Here is a 22211-nt window from a genome sequence, read left to right on the forward strand (position 1 = left end):
CTTGAGGGGGCTGGCAGCATGTTTCAGCCCTCTGGTGCTGCTCTGTGGGGTGTCTGTGTCCACCCCTGCGGTGAGACAAGAGGGAGCTCCCTTGTTATGGCAGGGGAGTGGGAGGCTGGTGTTACTGCAGTTTCAAATCTCCCCTGTTGGCAGAGAGGTGAGGCAGAGCCTCAGGCAGTGGGAAAGGTTATATGCTGCTCCTGCAGAGCAAGGAAATTGTAGCTGACTGTGGTGTTTCTGCAATGCTTGCTAAGAATAAGCACACTGCTCTTTGCACAGTGTAGTTAGTTAGTTAAGAGGTTTAAATTCAAGGCTCCTTCAGGAAATGGGGCACAGTATAAGGCTTTTCCTTCACCCAGCAAATACACCGCTTCATCACTCCACAGAAAATAACCTGCAGCTCTTCAGCAAGGAGATAATTAACCTTGGCACCAGGCACCTTGGTGCATTTTCAGAGGGTGCTGGTTGGGCACAGTAAATAATTGGATAAAGCATGGACAAGGTGGCTAGTGACACACACAACAACCAACAATGAGCTGGTTTGAAAACCCTGTTTGGCTGGTTGAGATGGGCCAAGAGGCCTGAGCAAGAGTGGAGCAAGGGATGGTTATTAGCCAACATAATCTGCTGTCCTAACAGCTTACCACGTGTTTGTTAGCTTGGACTGGGAGAAGATGTTCCACTTCAGCTCTGCTTCCTAAAATATATAAAAATGTTCACCGGCTTTTACAACAGATTTTTGAATGAATTAAGGTATTGGCAGGGCTGCATTGAATCTACTTTTTAATGTAGTGTAAAGCACAGTGGTTGGAGTCACCCAACCTCTTAGCTTCCACCTTTTTATAAACACAAACGTATTGTTTTTGTTGAGGTTGTGAAGCAAAGCTTGTCTTCAAGTCTTGTAATGCTTGAAGTTGTCCACTCCATCCTTGAGCTGCTGTGCAAACTCACCAAATTCTTCTTGTCTTGGAGGTAAAAGTCAGTAGGGAGATATTAAAATTGAGGCAGATGCCTTCTTGCGATTTCAAGTGCCTTGTTTTATCTCTCAAGTTTGCTTTCATCAAAACTGATGGCTTACACTTGCTGTCCAAGCAGTACGGTATTCAGCAAGTAGTGAGGACATTTTTCTGCTTGGGATGAGGCATTGCCAGCAATCTCAGGGTGGTGCAGAGCTGGCGTGGCGTTTGCAAATGATCACTCATAAAGCCAGTGCTGTGATTAATTAGTGTTTTCAGAGCTCTGAAGCAGGCATTTCTGCATGAATAATGTTCATGTCTAAGTGGCACTCTGCTGGTTTGGAGTTTCTCTTTGAACAGAAGTTGAAAACAGGTAATTTTGCCATTACAGCCTGTATGTAGCCACATCAAACTGTGGGCACAAACTGGGCCTTTTGTTAAATGTATTTGCTCCTTGGAAGTTTTTGTCACTTAGATTCAGAAGTCTTGCTGCTCAAGGTGTAGATATGTGTGTACTGACCTAATGCCCCCCTTCCTTTTAAGGAAGGTGGAATTTCAGTAGACATTTGGAAAAACCAGGGGATCTTTCAACTTTTTATTTTAACTTTGAGGGAAGCTAGGTTCTGTACCAAAGGTTCCTAAGGTGAATGGGTGGTTTCCTCCTAGCTCAGAAGTTCAACCTGTTGACTGTAAAACTGTCTGCTGCTGGGAAACCCTTTAACTCTTTCTACCTGCTGCACCTCTGAAACTAAAGTTTGAGGAGTCACTTGAGATCCTGTAGCTTGTTTATGTGAAACACTCAAGGAAGTTACAAAGAATGACATCTGAGGAGCTGCAGAAGAGAAGAAGGAGCCAGCTTCTAGTTAGCAGGGATTCAAAGCTGTGGCTGAACTCATGGGAAGGGACTCACAATCCCACACTAGCTCTTCTTTCTCCGAAGAGTCAGCAGTGAAGCTTTGTAAGTGTGAACTGCAACTTCTGCCAGTCTTCCTGGATGTCCTGGATGGTTTTTGAGAAGGAAGGAAAGGGGGAGACAAGGTGAGAGCAGTCACCTTCACTGACCTGTCTCTTCAGGCTTTGCCTACTTCATGGAGAGATTTAATTCAATGTTTGAGAGACTCTTATTTTGCCAGTGTAGGACCAGGGTTACTGAGGGGCATAATGGAAATCTGTGGGGTGATGGCTGCTCTACATCATTGCCCAGGAATTTTTGAGCGTATGAAGGATGCAAAATGTAAAACCCGTCGCTGGGTGGAGTGAGCACGAACATGTGGTTTATTCATGTGGTTTTGCTTTTTATTTAAGGGAGAGAAAAAAAGCTAAAAATAAACTGCTGGCTTGCCTCTACTTCCTGGTTCATACAGGGCTGTGAAGGAGCAGCCAAAGGGATGGGATGGCCAATCCAGCCTGGAGATCCTCCTCCCTGAGTGCAGGGCATCTGGAGGAGTGAAGTGAGGGGGTGAGTACAGGGCAGCCAGTGAGGAGAGGGGCTGGTGATGTAGGGCTGTTCCTTCTCTGGGTGCTGGGGGGTGACGCTGCAGTCACTTGGTGTCTGTCCCACCTGGGATGGCTGTGCAAAGCTCCTCTACACCCATAAATATTTGTTGTGGGGTAAATGGTTAGGTCCTCCATCAGTCCCAAGTGTATGTTTTGGCAGTGAGGGAAGGGGTTGGCTTTAAACCCTTAATTCCAGAGAGTAGTTTAGAGGTCCGGAATGGCTTAGAGGTCTAGGTGAAATGGATGAACAAGCAGAGAAATAGTGAAGCCATCAAAATGTGTAATGTAATGGCAGCCCCTTGTGCCAACACAGCAGTGTGGTGATAGGGTGGTGTCACTGGTGCCAGAGCTGAGCCACTGGGCACTGGGGACACCAGCTGTGCCAGCTGCAGACGGCTTGGCTCTCCAGCCAGGGAGGAGCTGTGCATGCTGGGGTGGTGTGCTGAACCAGTTCTGGGAGAGCTGCAGGGAAGGGAGAAAGGCATCTCCTGGCTGAAGGGATGGTGCAGCTGTGTTTGTCAAGAGTTGCCCTGGGAGTTTATTTTTCCATGAAGGTTACTACATTTTGGTTGTTTGTTTTGAAAGAAAACCTAATGACACTGTGTAGGCAATGCACAGGTGATTAAAATGTTCATAATACAAAGATGTTTATGAATAAGTTGATAAAAGCAATGGGAAGTTGCATCGTGCTCTCTGCTCTTTACAAGCAGGATTGAAATTCCCCAAGGTTGTCATCAGTAAGGTGTTGTGGAGCCTGGTTCTGGCCCAGGCTGCCAGCAGAGACATTTATGTTATCCGTGTGAGTTAAATTTGTTTTATTCCACCTTGTTTGAACCTCCATGGAGCTGCCTTACTTGTCTTAAATCTAGAAGCTAATGATTTGGAAAGATTTGTCTCAAAATCCTCCTAAATTTTATCAGTGATTTCATGTCATTAGTCCTACCAATGTCTCTGTATTTACATTGCATATTTATACTTCACAGCTTGGTAGTTCTCAGAGGTTTAGAAACCTCCTGGAACAATTTGCATCAAGCAGGGAAGCAACCTGATGGGTAATCAGTGGCTTTGGTCTTTTGTGATCTCAGTTTTCTGGTCTATATTAATGTATTTTTCCCGCAGCTTGGAGGAGATGGTGCTGGCAGGTTCAGCTGTGGGCTGGTGGAGTGGCACCAGGAAGGTGTGGGCTTGTTGAGCAGTGGGTTGCACATCTGGGGTGGCCAATAAGAAGAATTTTAAAGGCATCAGAGGATAATGGATATTATGTCTGTATATAAAAGGTACTTTAGACAGTGTCTGGAGAGGTTGCAGATTGCCCATCTAGCTGGCAAAGCATCTGAATGTCAGAGCTGCATAGAGAAGCATCTTGCCATACTTGGCACTTTTCTGAAAAAGAATAAAATTGATGAATGTAACTTTGTGGAAAGAAAAACGTGGCTGTTGCAATTGGGCAATCTAGGTTTCTTTCCACCTATTTTTTCTCTAAAGCAAACCCCAGCCCTGGTGGCTCCTTCTCTGTTGCTTGGCCCTGTGGGGATGCTCTGGACTGTGGCCACTGAGCATCAAGGCATCCAGGGAAGAGATGCTCCAAGGGATGAGGTGCTCCTGCATTGACTGGAGCACTGGCACCAGGGCCAGGAGTTTGTTTACTGTCACCTCGTCCTTGCTGCTGTTGCAGCCCAGGGATGGCTTGTGGCTTTTTATGAGCTGCAGGGTGTCCATCTGCTTGGTTTGCCTCTGTGGGGGAAGAATTGATTCTAGCACAGGGATGCTCCTGGAGTATCTGACAGTTTCAGCTCGCCTTGAATTTTGTGACTAATTGCTGCAGCAATTAAATTTGGTGTCTGAAGGCAGCACTGCAGTCATGCATGATGGGAGGGGACAAAACTAATTTTTCTGTTTAGCTTCTTTGAACACTGATTTTAATCCAGCCAGTTTGGCCAGTTTAGTTGTTGGGTGTTTGGTTGGGGTTTTGTTATTTTGAGATGTGTATGTGTTTGTGGTTTTTTTGTTCTTAAGAAAAAAATTATAATCTCTTGCCTCTTTTATGCAACGTAATTAGACAGCAGAGCAAACTATTGAATGGCTCTGGCTAAAGCTGTGAAAAAGTATTTTTAACTTCATGATGTTGCATGAAGGGTTTTCCTTTTTCTGCCTTTATGATGCTTACTGCCCTTTTTATATTTTAGCATCTGTTCCTGTAAGAATGTGGAAGGAAATGAGCTGGCTCAGCAGAAACTGAAACCCAAACTAATCTCATGTTGTAGTAAATTCTCAATAGTCTCATTGTCCATGGGCACTTCAGCAGCGAATCTGGGGGTGGGGATAGCAAAACCACCATTAAACCTGAAATACATGGCAGAGGAAGCACCAAAGCCCTTTTGTTGTTTTCCCTGGCATCCCACAGGCTTTGCTCTGTGGCCATGAGTGCAAAGGCCAGCAGCAAAGCACCTGTGTCTGTGGCTGGGGGTGCTGGGCTGGGCCCTGCTGCCAGGGTGCTGGAGCTGGCTGCTGTCACCTGCCCCGCGGCGGGGCAGCCGGGCGCTGCCAAAGCTCCTTATGGGCTTTGCCAGGCTGGCTGCCACGCGTCCCGCAGAGCCCTCCTGTCCTTTCACCCCGTGCTTCCCCCTTACATAACTGCCTTAGGCATTGCACTCCCTGCCCTCCTTGCCCTGCCTGCAGCACTCCTGCACCACTCAGCCTCTTTGCTCCAATAAATTGCTTTCCAGCCAAATCACTCCTTAGGTGAGGCTGGAAGTGTTTTGAGGCAGAGGCACCAAGTTTACATTCTTGCCTATTTTGTTTTGTGGGTCTGTTTCATACCTAAATTCACTGGGAATATTTACTGAAAGTATATGGAGAATAACATTTCTCATAAAAAAAAATTCCTGGTGGCTTGTGAACCCATGGTGCTTTCTCTGGTCAGAAACTGAAAGTGAAATGGATTTTTTTAATTGCTTTATCAGACTGAGGGAAGTGTGGAGATTAGTAGAGCATACACAGAAGGAAGTAAAGCATCTCTCGAGTGTTTTACTGACCTGAGTGGCTAATTTGTTTAGAATGAGTTGCCACTGAACCTTCATTTTGGCACTTAGGGTTTTAGTTTGTTAAATAGAAGTAAATAAAGCATGGAAATGGAGTTTCTAACTACTGTGGCCCAGTGTAGCTGTGCATGTAGTCTTCAGTCTGTCGGGCAGGTTTGCTCAATCCGTCTTGGTATTCCCCAGCTGGGCTTTTCTGTGTGAGGTGTTGACAGGTATGAGGGAGGTGTTCCCTGGTGGGAACACCTGGGAACACCTCCCAGGTGTTCCCACCTACTCTGGTGGGACCTCACCAGAGGTGGGACCTCACCTGGAGCACTGTGTCCAGCTCAGGAACCTTCAAGACAGGCAGGGGCATGGACTTGTTGTACTGAGTCCAGAGGAGGGTCATGAAGATGGTCAAGGGGATGGAGCTCCTCTCCTATGAGGAAAGGCAGAGAGAGTTGGAGGTGTTCAGCCTGGAGAAGGCTCCAAGGAGACCTCATTGCAGTCTTTTAATATGAAGGGGCTTATAAAAAAACATGGAGAAAGGTGGGGTATTTTCAGGGGCCTGTAGTGACAGGACAAGGAGCAATGGTTTTAGACTGAAAGAGGGTAAGTTTACATTGGCCATAAGGAACAAATTTACTGTGAGGGTGGTGAGAACTTGGAACAGGTTGCCCAGCGTTGTGGATGATCCATGTCTTGAAGTGTTCAAGGCCAGGTTGAATGGAGCTTTGAGCAACCTGTTCTGGTATAAGCTGTCCCTGACCATGGCAGGGGGTTGAACTGGGTGATGTTAAAAGGTCCCTTCTGACTCAAACCATTCTGTGATTATGTGATTATTTCAGTCTGATCTGGTGCCAAAATTTGCATCTGTTTACTGGCAAAGACTAATATTTATACTGTACTTTAACAACTGTTGGCACTACTGCTTGATGAAGGTAAGCAAAATTCCTCTGAGTGGAAAAAATGTTCTTCAAGTTTAAGACATGAGACCTCTAATATTTTCAGTCAGGGTAAATGTAATGATATTTAATGGACCGGAGGGCAGCAGTAGGAAAAAGGACCACAACCTTTTGAAGAGAGAAAGCCTTTTATTTTTTTTTAATTATTGCTTGCCAAGCATTGCTATTTATCAGGCAGCTTCTCTGTCTTTAGCCCATCTTTAGACCTGGTAAGGACTGACTGGAAAGGCTCTCTACCTCATCAGTGCAGGGTGATGTTTGCTGCTGCAAAATGTGTTTCTGCAGCCAGCTGCCTGGCAAAGCAGGGAAGCCCTATCAGCTGCCTTTCAGCTTGAATTACCCACTTTTTGGCACAGCAACAGGCTCTTTTTGGCCCAGAATATAGTGCCTGGCACAGCAGAAGCAAGATCTCAGCTGCCACTTCTCTGCATTGCAGCAGGAGCTCTTCAGCATCTTGCTTTTATTTTGGGGCAGCCACTGGCAGGTGTTCCCCCTTGCAGAGCTGGAGCAGTAGGCTTTGCCACTAGTTAACTTGAACTTGTACTAGCCTGGGATCTGCTCTTAGTGAAAAAATGGGAGCTCTCACTGCTTGTGTGGATGCTTGAAACCAGGCAATTCATATCAAATGTAGCACAGTCCAGAGGGTGTGCATGCATTTCCATGGATTTCTCCTGGAAAGCTGCAGGCTTGGAAATCCTGGCAGTAACACCATCATCAAGAAATTGGATGTGTTTTCGTGGGGTTATTTGTGGGCAGAGAGTGGTGCTGTTTTTGAGGAGCTCTGTGAGCTTTCCCTGAGGTGCTGCCAGCAGCCCCTGTGAGCTCGTGGTGCAGCCTTGAGGAATGTGCTGCTGCAGTTTCCTCCCTGCTGAAAAGAGCACACAGTGGAGAAGCAGTCACTTTCATAGGAAAAGTCAATATGGGGGTTTTATGCACACACAAATTTTATTCAGGGGCATGCTGAGACATTTTTAATGAGTCACATGTCAGCAGTGATGGGCCATCAGAGTGAGTACCCAGCTGAGCAGATCTGTGCCTGGCCAAAGATGCCTGCATGCCCCAGTGTACATCCAAATGCCATTATGGCATAGCCTGAAGCTTTGGCAAACTTGGGGTATTTTTGCACAGTTTCTCCCCATCCATTGGCTTGCAAAGTGATCCAGTCCAGATGGACTTTCTGGTTTGCAGAAGGTCATGTGTTGCTCTGGTACAAATGCTGCTTGGAGCTAGGGGAAGAGTTGTGCTAGATCCCTGCTGGCCCACCCATGGCTTAGAGCAGCAAAGACACATTTCTTTCAATATAATATTTCTTTAAAAAGGCAAAAAAAATTGCTTTTCTCAGCAGCAAATCTCCCATTACTACAAGCATCACGGATCTGTAAGTCACACAGAATCACTATTTGCTGAACTGCTTCTGCTGCCCCTACAGTGGATCCTGAAACTCCTCACACTCCAAGGGGCCTACAGCCTGCTTGTAGCATTCAGGGGTATTTTCAGTCACCTTTTCACTGCTTAGTGAGGGGGGATTTTTTACTGTATTTTCAGACCAAACTGCCTAATAGACTTTCTGCTTGTTTCAGCTATTCCTCAGATCTGAAGGATCCAGAATCTGAAGGTGCCAGATCTGAATCTAACCCTTTATGAAGGAAAAAACCCCCAACTTTATTTTGAATAAAATAGAAATATATATGTGTAATACACAGATCCTGAAAAGCAAATAGAGAGATTGTGGTCTCCTCTAGTTGAGGGTATGATTATGTTTGGTTCCTTGGTTGGCTTTGTACACCCTACTGTTTTGTTTTTAAAACAGGCTATTATTCCCTGTTCATGCACTGGATGAGTGATAAAAGTGGTCCTCCTCATTCACCTGTCACTGAGAGCTAGAGAGGAGACTGGAAAAATCCTTGTATGACTTGCACTACTAGGTTTTACATGTGGAGATGTTCCAGTAATATGCTGGATCACTTACATCTTGGCATTGTTTTTCCTCTGAGCTTTGTATCTCATCCATTAGACCTTCTCAGCAGATGGGTTTTGAAGCTCCTCATTCAGGGGTGCACAGGTCAGTTCACAGAATCACAGAAGTTTTAGGTTGGAAGGGACCTTTAAGATCATCAAGTCCAACCCATGTTCTAAGAGCTCAACTAGGTCATGGCACTAAGTGCCACATCCAGTCTTTTTTTGAACACATCCAGGGATGGTGACTCCACCACCTCCCTGGGCAGATGATTCCAGTATTTGACTACCCTTTCTGTGAAAAACTTCCTCCTTAAATCTAGCCTGTATCTGGTGCCATGACACTGCCATTTGCCATCAGCTTGGAAAAAGATCAGGATGTCATTTTGAGAGAGCAGACCCCCCCTTGGATGGCAGGAGCAGAAAAGGCATGAAACACAGGGGTGGTCTGTCCCTGAACAGGGGAGAAGCTGCTCTCTGGAAGTGTGGAGGAGAGCCCAGGCAGAGCTGAACAGAGATTGACCCAAGGCACTAAGGTCAAAAGGCAAATCCCCTTCTTGGAAGAGTTCCCAGTGCAGATAAGGAAACTTGGTGTTGAGATGGTGCGTGTGGTGCCAGGGGTCAGGAGGCTGTCACTGCACAAAGGGCAGGGGAGGATTTCTGTGACATGGGGGAAGGACACTGTGTGTCTGAGAGGAGGCAAGAAGAACCTGCTCAGTTAAACCAGGAAAGCCAAAGCTGATGTGGGAGTGATGGCTCTCTATCCCTGTGTGCAGCAGAGGGAAAGTTTCAGAGAAGATGGTGTTGGGACCAGAGCAAATGTGGTTACCAGCACTGAATACATTTGAGGTCAAGTTAGAAGTTTATTTTTGAGCCAGTAGAGGAATGAGGCCTTGACTGGAGTGGTGGAAGCAAAGCCTGGCTGGCTTTTGGGATAAAGCTCAGGAAGAAAGTCAGTGACTGACACTATATCTGCCATATCAGGGCCTGAACATAGTTTTACTGAGAGGAGCAGCTCGTCTTCAGGAATACTGGAAATAATGAGTAATGACTGCATTAAAGTATATTAAGATACATCCACTCTGACATAGCTCTGTACAGAAGCCATTAGGACAAAGCTGAGTAACAAAAGCTAGTAGGACATTAGGACAGCTTGGAAACAACAAGAAATAGAGAAATAACCTATAAGAGCTGTGTTGAATTTGCAGGTACTGTGGCAATCAGCATCTTTGCTTCAGTGTATGCCAGTGGTGGATATGCCTTTCCAGGGCTGGCACTTGAGCAGGACTGCCTCACTCTTGGCTGCAAATTTGGCGTTGGCATGGGCTGCTTTTTACTGCACTTTGCCTTATTTCAGCCCAACAGAGTCACCCCCTCAGTGGAGTGCTAGCCAGATTGCCATGGGGTATGAATTAGCAGGGAAAATCCGGGAATTTTAAAAGAGCAGTGCATTTATGGAGAGCAGTTTGCTGTCCAGTGAAGCCAGAGCCTAGCAGATAATTGCTACAAGAAGTAGTTTTGATTCTTTCACTCCTTTGTAAAGTAGGCCAGGAGTTGAGAACTTTCTCTCCCAAATTTAAACCAAGTGCAGTTTCAATGGCTGTCTCAGCAGGTCAATATCACAGATGTCAGTTCCAAGCTGCTGGGTAGTTTCTTTGTGCAAAGCCATTAATGAAATAATTGTTTTCCTCCAGGAATGTGAAATTTGCTTATTCGATCCCATTGCAGTGCAAAGCCATTTCTTACTGTAGCAGAAATGTATGCACAACTCAGTTCTTTCTGACCTGCCTGTAGCTTTGTCTTTGTTGTGAGAATATAATTTGGAGTATATTTTTTCCACATTGCCTCGTAATCTGTCTGATATTTTTCAGACCTGTGGTTTCCTTCCTTCTCTCTCTTATTTTCTGTTATTAAGTCTTCCACACCACTGAAAGTGCCTGAGATGTAAATTTTAGCAATTTTGGCACAGCACAAGTCTTCTTTTGGGTTATAATCAATGGATGCTCTTGCAGACTAAGGACAGGTTGAAAAACAACAAACAGGCTTCTTGCTGTGGGCTGATGCTCAGGATGGAGAACAGGGAAGATGGAGGTTATTACAACTGAATATGAACCCTAAAATGGATGGATAAGATAATTGATGTGGTACTGTATGGAGGAAAGATCTGGATTGTTTGCAAATGTGTATTGCTGTATTTAGGGTCTGATTCTGTTACATCTAAGCAAAGTAAATATTCTATTGGTATTTGTTAGGAGGGGGATGGTTTTTTGTCAGTGCCAGTCATTTTCTCATCAGTGTTGCTTCCAATCTTGGCTCTCGTGTTTATGGCCTGTGTGTGGGACCATGTGAGAGGAAGGAGAGAGGCAAGGCTGGAAGATCCCATGTAGCTGCAGAGGTGGGGAAGGTGGAGAGGAGCTGAGGGGGATGGAGAGATGGAATGTCTCTGTCCATCAGAATAAATGTGCTGCTGCAGTCTCATAGGCCATACGAGAAAGGGCTAAAAGGTAAATGGGTCTGAGAAATGGTATGATGTTGGAATGGCTTTACAAAATGTAAATGTACACTTTGATATACCTTTTTCATCAAAAGATGTGCTTGATGGGCAGGTCTGGCTCTGCACCTTTGATGGCAGAGCTGAAAGCCTTGTCAGAGGCTTTTTTGTCTAGTTGATGCCAGTCACAATGGAACTGTGGGTAGCCCTCCCCCACTTCCCACCAGCATGTTGGAAACTGCAGCAGAGTTCCCTAGGAGAGCCTCATCAGCCTTCAGCTGGGTCCCAGTCAGACTGGACTTTCTTTCAGCAGCAACCCTTTTGGTCTTCAGCAGAGCTCAGGAGGAGGTTTATTTAAAGCCCTGGTCCTTTCTGTGGAGGAAGTAGGAAGCGCTTCCTCCCTGTAGATCTCTATCCAAAGCTTTTGTCTACTTTCTTACAGTCCCACCCTGCTTGGAGTCGCTCCAAAACTCAGCATGCAGCCAGAGCCGTGTGCTGTTGTTCAGCAGGGTCATCCTTAGCTGCAGCTCCTCTCCTTTTCTAAAGCACAGAGTTTGGGCACCAAATGCTGAAGAGCTCTGCCCTGGGCTTTGGCATGTATGAATGCCCATCTGTCTACTCTGCCCCACCATCCTCATGCAGTTGGAAATGTCAGTTGCAGAGGAAATATGGGGGTCGACCTTCCTTTGGGAGGCTATTTGATTCTTGCCACTGACTTTTAGTTGTGAAACTTAAAGGAGGTCTCAAAATAGGTCTGACAAGTCATGATCTCTGCAATAGAGGCTCAAGAAGCTAAAAAAATAACATTAACCACAAGAATACAAGAGCCTAAAATGCTTTTAGTATTGCTGCTTACTCTCTTCAGAGCAGGGGTGGGAAAATGTGGGATTATTTCTTTTATGCTGTATTTATCTCAGAGAAGCCCAGCAGCAGGATCATGCCTGTGTTTGCAGGGGGGTAAGAAGAGTCTGAATGACAGGCTCAGTCAGGGGACAGTGTCAGTTGGAGGATTTACCTGGTTCTTCCATGGTCCAGACTCGCTTCAGCTGAGCAAATAAAACTTCATCTTCCTCTGGCAGGAACCTCTCCCCCAGTGCCAGTGTGACTCCAAACATCTCTATCAGTTGTTGAACTGATTCCCCTGACCCTCTGACCCTGAGAGTGGTCATTTGCTGGCCTTCCCTTTTTTAAAGTATATAGTGCCAACAAAGAGCTGTTAGCAGGCTTGAAGGCAAAGGGAAGCAGCCTTGCTCTTGTGCTGAAAGATGAAATGTGTACCCCCCAGGAGAAGGCATCACTTCAGAAACTTTCAATTCCTGCACCATCCTCCACCATCAGAGCCCTCCTTTTAACCACTGCCACAGCCTTTAAACACTTTTTTCCTGTTCCTTTCAAGAGGAAAAAATAAATGATAAATTATTGTGTTGATCTTACGCAAACGTTGCATTTACGGAAAGATCTTGTTGACATGGTTTCTCACACAGGATACCTTCTCCTCCTGCAGAAAAGTTGCTGAAAGCTTCCAGGGAAACAGATAATGTTATCCTTGGGGAAGGGAAATTAAAAAAAAAAAAAAACAAACCAAAAATGCCAGCCTAGTGTGTATCTAGTGTGGCTCTTGGTTTGCAAAAGATGCAGAATTTGGTTTAGTAGGATTTTTTAGTTCTGTTTGAAGTGGAGCAGACTAGTAGTTGATACCAGGTGTAGCTTAGGGTCTTTTCAGAGACCAAAGTGATAAATTAAGAGGTTACAAAATGGCTGAGGTCAGTATCCTGACCACCTGCTGTGGCCATACCCAGGAAAGCTTATCTGTCCATGGCCTGATATGTTAAAACCTTACGGATTAGACGCTCTTTTTGCGTTTACTAAAATGAAGTTCATGAAGATCCCTCCACCTGAGAGAGCGATTCTAAGGGGGTATCAGGAGCAGATTTTCTCCCTCATCCCCTTCTCATGTGAACATGAAAGTCCATCTTCAGCATCACTGTTGAGAGAAGACACGTTTCCTGTTTTTGCAATCGAGACCTTCACCGATGCGGCACCAAGGCGGTGGGACAGGATGTGCCCCATATGTGATCTCAGGTGCAGGTCAGCTCTTCTCATCCCACGCTGTTGGGATGCTTCCTGCTTCAAAACTATCACATCTCCTTCCTGTTAGTATACCCAGCTAGGGAAGAAAATACACTCATTTGGCTTCTACTGGCATCTATTAGATATAAATATAAAATTCATCTTGATTTGATTTTCCATTTGTTTCTTACCCAGCCTGCTAACAGAGGCTCAGCTCCAGGCAGCCTTCACCCACAGTGCTCAGAAAAACACATTTAGTGTGGGTATTGCTGGGGATGGAGCCCTGTGGTGGAGGTTAATGAGAAAAGTGATGTCTTGAGTGCAGATTGCATGATTTTCTTCCAAGATGATTTGCATTGAAGTGTTAAACGCTACACAGAAATACCAAAAGAAAGAAAGGATTTTCATAGGGCTGTTCTTGGTGCCCCTAAAATTACCAATATCTCTTCTTTCTCCTCTGATATTGAGCACTCCCTTTCTTGGAGACAGACAGTCATATTGTTCTTCTGCATAATTTATAGTGAATGCACTTAAGACCAAATCAAACTCTTGAGTGTTCAGGATTAATGGAAGTTGCAGCTACTAAATGTCTGGGCTGGGACTGGAGGTGTCCTGCCATGCTGCTGCACAAGCCTCCTCTTGCCTTGGTACTCACAGCTGGGAGAATCCAGTCAGTGCTGTCTCTGACAGCTCAGTGAAGGGATGGTTCCCCTTTTTTTAGGGATTTTAGAGGAACAAGTCAAAAGATCATATGGTTTGCTGTTTTCCCGAGATAACTCTCCCATTTCTAATGATGGAAGCTGATTCAATCTCTGAGCATCATGCATGGCCAGAGAGATGGTCTGTCACATCATTGCTGCTCAAAAGGGCCCATTGTGTTTGGGATCCACCTCACAGGAGCACCAGTGCTCATCCCTGTGATCATTTGGTCTGGAGTTCACACCATGAAGGAACTGCCTTGGGCAAACACCCACGAGTGCCCTTGCGGGTGGTTCCTGTGGGGAGCCACCAGCCTGCTTGTGCCTTGGCATGGGCAGTCCTTGCCACGCAGGGAGGACAGCAGGACATTGCAGGACAGCTGGGTGCCCACATCCCACCATAAATGTTGCTACAATCCAACACAAGGGGCTTGCCATTGTGTTCTCAAGGCACAAGGACTGCCCTGAAAATAACCGGAACACAAAACTTGCATCATGTTCCTGGTGTGACACTTTGTCCAGGGTGTGTCATGGTGGGTCAATGGCTTTCCTGCACAGGATAGTAGTCACTGTAATTTTGGCTCCCTGATTATAAAAATTCATTTTTAAAAATCCCTGTGAGATTGGTACAGTCACATGCACCAACTTGAGTAATATCCTTAGCTATTCTAGAGCTTGGGCTGATTCTTATCAGCAGATTTGGTCTTCTGCTCCTTGAATTGCTGCATCCAGCAGAACCAGGTTCCTTCCTTATGAGTGGGATGCCGTTCTCATGTAGTTATTTCACTCTCAGTTTTTAATTCACATCTCTGTAAGGGGAAAAATCCAGGAAAGTTAAACTCTAGGTTTACTATTAGATTTGAAACTTCAGTGTTTTTTTCATTCAACAAACAGGAAAATAAAGCTGTGAAACAATTTGATTACTATTATTTACCACTGAAGGGGAAATAAAACACTGTTTTGAGAAAAATTTTCTTTAGTGGAGTGTATTTTTGCAAGGAATTTAACTAGTGGCTTTTGTGCTATTTTGAAGTCATGATCAATTTTTTAAAAAAGCTACTTTAGAAACCTAGATTAATAAAATAAATGAGTGCATATATATTAGATGTCATATTTTTAGAACAAAAACAACCTGTGTATTAGCAGTAAAAATTGTTAGCCATAGCTGTGAATTTGGAAGTTGAACATGTTGGTAACAAACAATCTTTCTCTTTTGAGTTTTCCCCCCCAGTATATCTTAATACTTTTAGTTAATGTTGAATTTTTGTTAGAGGTAGCTGGTTGGCATATCTCCAAAGCCACATTTTGTAGCATATTTTTGATGCCTTAAGTTTTAGCTTTCATATTTTCCAGATTCTGTATTGCATTAGCATGTAACTCTGAACTTCATATAAAGTGTTAGCAAGTTCTCCTCACAGTTTAGTCAGACACAACAATCCTTTTCCAGCCAAGAACCAAGGACACCGTTGGAGCTTTGGGCCCAAAAAGTGTAAAAAGGAGGGAATTGAGGAGGGCAGACTGGGAGGATGGGACGGCATAACCTGAAGCTGTAATTGGACAATTAACCCCAATATATAAATGGACCAAAACTAATAAAAGTGTGAAAACTCGTGACTTGGAGTCCATCTTGGGTGTAGCCTCAGCTGGGCTCTTGTACTGTCCAGGGTGTATCCTTCAAAGGCCTTTTAAATAAATACCTACTTTATTCCTTTATTACTGTCTAGCTTCTGTTCTAGGTAGCCTCTCAAGGCATCATTTTCACTAAGGATACACCTGCTAAAGAAAGCTTTTTTAGTTAAATAAAAAGGTTTCTTTTCACTCTTTCAAAGCAATCCCAACTCTCTTCCCTGTCTTTTTCAAAGTAGCTACCCTAAAATCCCCTTGATTCCGAGCTCCATACCTCAGCACAGTACCTGCAGCTGGGGAAGGAAAGGATGTCAGATCTTTTCCTTGTTTTATTTATTTAGGCATCATTAGCAGTGAGGATGGTCTTGCAGACCATGCCTGAGGGCTGGGTATCATCTGTCATTGCCTAGTTAGCCAGTGTCCTTGTCCCCAAACTCTTCATCTTCTCCACAGGAGTGGCTCTGATGCTGTGGAATTTGCTCAGGTGCCATTGGCTGGCTCTTTTTACTGCCAGAGTTTGACTAATTCTTCTGAAATTTAATCTGGATTCCATTCTCTCAGGGCTGTGATTATTCTGTAGAGAATTTTTCTGTGATTTATCTTCATCAATTAAATAAATGCATCATAGGAAACATCTAAAATCTAATGACAAAACAGCCCAACTGTGCTACTTCTGTGGTTTAAATTATATTAACAACACAGTGCCTTGTGCTATTTTTTGTCACTTTTCTTCTCTTTTTCTAAAAATTTTCTCTCTGATTTCCCAGTTCCCATCAGGAACCTTCTCCTATCCTGCAGGCCAGCACTCAATGAGTTTTATTAAAAATTATGTATTACAATACTATATTCAGTGAACATGACGTGGGTTTTTCCTCATACAACCCAACCTTCTCAGAAAAAGACCTTGTGCACTAAGACATTGTGCAGACATGTTTTCCTTGATCTGCAATATTGTGTAAACAAACCGTAATTTTTTAAGCCTTGCCAACTTTGCACAGCGTCTGAAAAAATAGGACTGGCTGCTTCTCCCTCGGTTTTGTTTAAAAAGAAAGGACAAAGGGAGGAGATGAGGAAAATCCACTCATGATTTTCTTTTCCTGTCTGCAATCACAGGCTGCATTTCTGCCCAAACTGCTCCCACCCAAATTAACCCAATTTCCTAATTTACTCAAAATATTTCTGTGCTTTTCTTACTGCATTGGGAATATTTGCCCTTTACACTAATAAGCTCTCCTCCCTGAGATGGAGCACATCATGCAGAGCTCCCCAAAGAACTGCCACATTTCTGGTCCCAGTATGGGTCTCATTTATTACTCACTAGCAACAACTCATGGATGTTTGGGGGTAGTTTGTGATTCTTTGGCTTCTCTTCAGTAGCTTGTAACCATACCATCCATGGCAAACTCTCCTCTGCTGGTGGGGGTCAGTGTTGGTGGGCACAGTGGGCACAATGGGTGCCGCAACTGTCAGCATCCCGCTGCTCTTGGCTGTGAGTCCGGCACCTGGAAGATCCGGCCACGGGGATCCGCAAACACCTCTTCACCACACGCTTGTGATACGAATGTGAAATGGTCCTCAGGTTAATGTACTGATGCTCCATGTCAGTGACTAACTGATTTTTCCCTGTAAATCAGGAATATAATCCTGAATAAAGTGACTTCAATAGATGGGAGCAACCCAGACACCTGTAAGCAAATTTATTCTGTTTCAGCCTTTGCAGCTGACTCCGTGAAATGACCGTGCCAGCCTTTGTCTCACATAGCCGTTTGCAAGTTTGGAGTATTTGCAATTATATCATTCTTTGGCAAGGTCAGGGGTAGGTGGTTATTTATAGTGGGTTTTTATCCCAGACATGGAATCAGGTTTTCAAGACCATATAGTTCCTGGATATGTGTTTGTGGATAAACTTACACAGTGAGGTGGCTCAAGGTCTCTTTACCAATTCACTCTACCTTTCAAAGGATATTCAATGAGCATATGTGAATTGTTACTGAGTTTTCTGAAACTGAAATGTGGGTGGTACATTGAGTGGTCCTTCCCCTTCACCTGCTGTTTTTAATAAACTTCTGAAAAGGATTGAACTCGAAAGCAAGTTGCGAATAAGCAATGTCTCTTATATAAATAAAAGCAGAATTACTCACTGAAAGTGAAAAATTTAAAAAGACCATTTATTTATTTAGAGTGGTATTTTCTTCACTTGTCAGGTTTTGTTTTTCTTTCTGTTTCCCCAAAGAAAGCAGCTTCAGACCCTGTTGACAGGAGCCTTTTGCATCTCAGACCCTGCAGGGTTTGAATTTTTTGTGGCATTATTGATTAAGGCATTTCTTTTATCTCTCTGCTTCTATTAATAGCTTTTCAAGAGCCGAAGATACTCTTTTTTGCAATTCAGACTTTATCAAAAGGTGTTACTTTTGGGCCCGTGTCTGCAGCCTGGGAAAATGCGACAGGTGCTGTAGTGGCTGGTATGTGGGTGTCAGCTTTTGCCGCAGGGCAGGAAAGAAGTTCACATGAGTTTACCAGGCAGGACCAGATATCTATAGCAACGTATTTGTATATCCTGTGCCTTGTCTGTTGCGACGCTCGTTGCTTAGGATACTGACATTAAAACATGTAACAAAATCTGCTCTTCACTCTGGAGTTCATTATCTGCCCCAGCCCATGTAACTGCGCATTTCCCCCCATCCCCAGCTCAGATCAGAACCCCTGACCAGCCCTCGGCAAGGCACGGTCCAGATGATGTTGTTATAATCCTATTTTGCAGCCTGTTGCTGCACGATCATTTTTTACCTAAACATTTGTCACTAGCTGGGGTGTGTGGGAGCCCATATCCCTCTTACAGCTTGGCCAGAGGGAGCTGGAGGCTTCCTGAACACATCTGTGTGTGGCTGAGCTGGTGTGAGCTGGTGCTACCCGTGCAGGAAATGTCCCCTCAAGGGCGTCTCCTGAACTGTGCCAACACAGATCTTCAGTGGCTCAGCCTTGCCTTTGGACTGCCTGTGGGGAGTTTTTTGTGGTGTTTTGTTTGGTTGGTTTGTTTTGTTGTTTGTTTGTGGGGCTTTTGTTTGGGGTTTTGTTTACTTATTTGTTTGGGGGGTTTTGTTGTTGTTTTTTGTTTTGTTTTGTTTTGCTTTTAATACAAAGATCAAACTTTTAAAGATAGATCCTCAGTGACAGATCTGATGCTTTAAGTATTTTTATAAAAAAATATTCCGCTCCTGTTGAAATGGTTCTTATATTTCAGACCAACCCAGAGCAATGTTTGCTGCCTGGCTTATGCTGTTCATTTTCTTTGGGCTCCTGCAGTCATGGAGTCACTGTGCTACAGCTTCATGACTGTAATAGGTTTGACACACTTATTCTGCTTTATAAGTGAGCACTGCAAGAAAAATGGTGCTACACTTCCCCCCTGCAAAGCAGATAGCTCAGATAATATGAAGAGTATTTGTTCTTTTCTCTGTGCACTGCCTTTCTCAGCTGGAAAGCACCTCTGTCCTATAGACAGGCATTTCATCAATTTTCCTCTTTTTATTAGCACTAAATTAGTATCCAAGGGGGTTTGCACAAGGAAATACATCTCAAAGGAGTTATTCCTCCTTTTGCAGCTGTAACTGATTCGCTGAGAGGATCCCATCATGAGCTCATTTCAAGGCGGTTTTGCTTTCACAAGCTTTGCAGTAAAAAGCTGGTTTGGTCTCTGGCTTTCTGGGTTACATGGTCAAAGCACACTTCTACCAGCTGTGACTGGAGGTTGACAGAGAGCTCTTGTGAAAGTGGGATGCACTGAGCTTTGTTAAAGTATTTCAAGTACTTTAGTGTGTGGAAGCTGTCAGCCAGTCCATCTGTTGGTAAAAACACAGAATTGCTACTTTAGCTGTTTCAGACTTTGCTGCAGTTACTCACCCAGTGCTGCACAGCCCAATCTTGTGGTTTAACCCAGCCATCAGTGGGACGAGGATGAGAACCAGGGGGTGAAAGGTAAATCTGTGGGTTGAGATAAGAACAGTGTAATAACTGAAATAAAAGAAAATATTATTATAATAATGATGATAACAATTGTAGTGAAAAGGGAGATAATAGAGAGGTAACATCCAAGAGAAACAAGGGCTGCACAGTACAATTGCTCATCGCCTGCTGACCAGTGTCCAATGCATCCCTGAGTGGTGATCAGCCACTGACAATCCCCCCCAACTTATATTCTGACCATGACAGGATGGAGTATCCCTTTGTTGAGTTCAGGTCATCTGTCCTGGCTGTGCTCCCTCCAAATTTCTTGTGCACCTTCTCACTGGTGGAAACTGCAAAAGTCTTTGACTTGGGTGAGCTCAGCAACAACTAAAACTTCAGTGTGCTATCAGCATTATTTTCATTCTCAAATCCAAAACACAGCCCTGTGCCAGCCACCAGGAAGAAAATGAACACTGCCCCAGCTGAAACCAGGACACCAGTGTGTGTCTCCTCCTCATAAAAAGACCTTTTTGCTCATTGCTAGGCTTTTGCTATGAGATTTTTGCTGTTTTTTGTAAGCCTAGAAGGACAGAGTTCACATTCAGGTGGGAGTTCTCTGGCAGATTGGTTTTGAGCCTGGCTAGAATTAATTAGAATTAGAACAGACGCCACATAATTTTAACAAAAGTTTTGGTGTGAAACTGGAACAAAAGTGCATCTGCATTTCCCCCTGTTTAAGCCTTACATGGCCCAGGGTCTCTTTCACAAGCAGTGATTGACTTGCTAAGGCCTCAGCTCTGCATTTAGATAACCAAGACGCTCCTTGTTTGATCACCTCAAGGGCATTCCTTCGATTGTTTTTCTTACTGCTGTGATAGTGCCAGATGCTCTGAGAGCTTTTGCTCATCAAGGTAAGCAGGGACAGACCTTGCTGCAGTGTATGTGGCATCGCTTCCCTGGATTTCACCCTGGTGTGATGGGAATTGAGGGAAAGGCAAGCTGTGCTGCAGTTAGGTCTCTGCTAACTGCCCAGGGCAATGTTGGATGCAAGGATGTCTCTTCTGCTTTGCTTTCTACACCCACTGCAACAAGTGATTTGTCTGGTAAAGGCTCATTAAAAAAAAAAAGCAACAGAACATGGCCCTAATCACAGGACTGACCAGAGCATCCCAGCTCAGCTCCCTGTGATTTCCATTAGCAGCCATCCTCTGAGTGGTCTTGTGGCTAAATCAGCTGCTGAGCCTCTGGAAAGTGATTTGATGAAAGCATTTTATAGCAATCGAATGAAATGTCAGTTGGATGCCAGCAGCAGGGGTTGCTGTCATGATTAATGAGATATTTAGGCATTTCATTTTGAAGGAGCTACCTGCAACACAATTTACATCAAAGCTGGTTTTTTTAGATGGGCTTTAATAAATTAATGTTAATGTTGGTTATTTAATTATTCACATGAATTTGGTTACAACTGCAGGATTGCATTTGGGCAGAACACGTTATGAAGCCTTTCAGAAAGTTCATATGCAAAAAAAGGTTGTGTTCAGAGCATTGCACATTTTCTGATATAAAGCGATGTGAAAGAGGAGGAAGGGTTGAAAGGGCCTGTAATCCTTTGAATTAAAAGATTGCTTGAATATAAAGCTTTTGAAGCTGATATTTAATGAGCATCTCTTCAAGTAACAGGACATATCTACCACTAGGAGAAGTAGTGTAATCTAGTTCTAGATTCATTTATTTATTCTATTAATCTAGAATTATTACCTTACCTCTCTGTTGTCTAGGGGTGTCTATTTTTTAAGGGAACAGGAATGATAAAGGTATTACAGGAATAGGGAGAAATTATATTAAACCTTTTCAAACCTCTTTTAACTACCAGTTGAAATTTTTGCACTCCTCAGCCCCGTGAGTCAATAAAGCTGAGGAAATTTCTGCTTAAAGCCCAGCTCCTGTGTTAAGTGGGCTCTGCTGTTCCTCCTGCCCCTCTCCCAGGGAATTCTGAGGCAGTGGTTGGTGAGGCAGTTGCTTTTCAGCCCAGACACTAGATTTTACAAAGCACCTGGGAATCATGAAGTTAAGGGGCTTACTGAAGGCTGGAAACTGCAGGCATCTCCTCACCCAAGGAGTGCAACATACTATTACAATTATTATACTATTACAATTTCTGCTCTTCAAAAAAATGGATCACATCTGATCTATTATTTGCTCCAAGATGCTCTTTTCTGCAATTTGACTTCAGCAGACTAGAATATTGCGTTTTCTGCCCTTGGCATTGCAAGGATGACTCTCTGGAGCAGAGAAGATTCGAAGATGGAAAGGCAGTGGCAGTAGCTGAGAGTTAGTGGTTTAACTGGAGGGCAGCCTGATGCTCTCCTAGGGGTGATGCTGGCAGGGACCAGGAGCTGTAGCATCCCTTCACGCTGGGAGTGAGCAGAGGTGTGTCAGGTATGTGGAGAAAACTCTGCAATACAATGGACAAAAATGAAGCTTGGAGTTGAAGTATTGGCAGCTTTTCTGGAAAACAGAAGTGCTAATGATAACACAGTTGTCCGTTAAGCCCAATGCACGGAACTAACGAGCAGCTGTTTGTCTCTGAGCATTAAGCCACAGAGCAGGATGTGGATTTTTTACATTGCTGAGGCAGTGCACAGACTAAATGGAATACAAATAAAACAAGCTTACATTCTGCTGTAGAGCTGCTTATTTTTTGCTGACCTTTAGCATTTTAAATTTTTTTGGGTTCTTATGCACGCTTGGAATTTTTTCTCTCTGGGAAGTGCTTAGCCCCTGTTTTTCCTGGTTTTTGCATGCTTTGCAGCTCAGCTCTTGCAGTTTCCAGGTAGTCTGCAGTGTTGGCCTATTACTAACCTGTCTTCTGCATTGAAGACATCTCTGAGCAAACCCAACAGACACAACAGTCTGTGCAGAGAAACATCATTTATGCAAACCAGTCACAGGGGTTTGTGCACACTTGTGAATAAACTTCTTGAATA

General features: G+C 44.2%; 1 protein-coding gene across 3 annotated transcripts in view; it reads left to right on the plus strand.

Moving 5' to 3' along the window:
• Positions 1-22211, plus strand: part of HPCAL1 (hippocalcin like 1) — a 64931-nt gene that overhangs the window by 35692 nt on the left and 7028 nt on the right. The window contains exon 1 of one of the 3 annotated variants that reach the window (XM_018920755.3): positions 2294-2415. The exons of the other annotated variants lie outside the window; for them this stretch is intronic. The gene's annotated coding sequence lies outside the window, so the exon portion shown is untranslated. Of the gene's footprint in view, positions 1-2293; positions 2416-22211 lie in introns of those variants that run through there. 3 annotated transcript variants of the gene reach the window in all.

The sequence above is a fragment of the Serinus canaria genome, chromosome 3, assembly GCF_022539315.1.
Source record: "Serinus canaria isolate serCan28SL12 chromosome 3, serCan2020, whole genome shotgun sequence".
Classification (NCBI taxonomy): Eukaryota; Metazoa; Chordata; class Aves; order Passeriformes; family Fringillidae; genus Serinus; species Serinus canaria.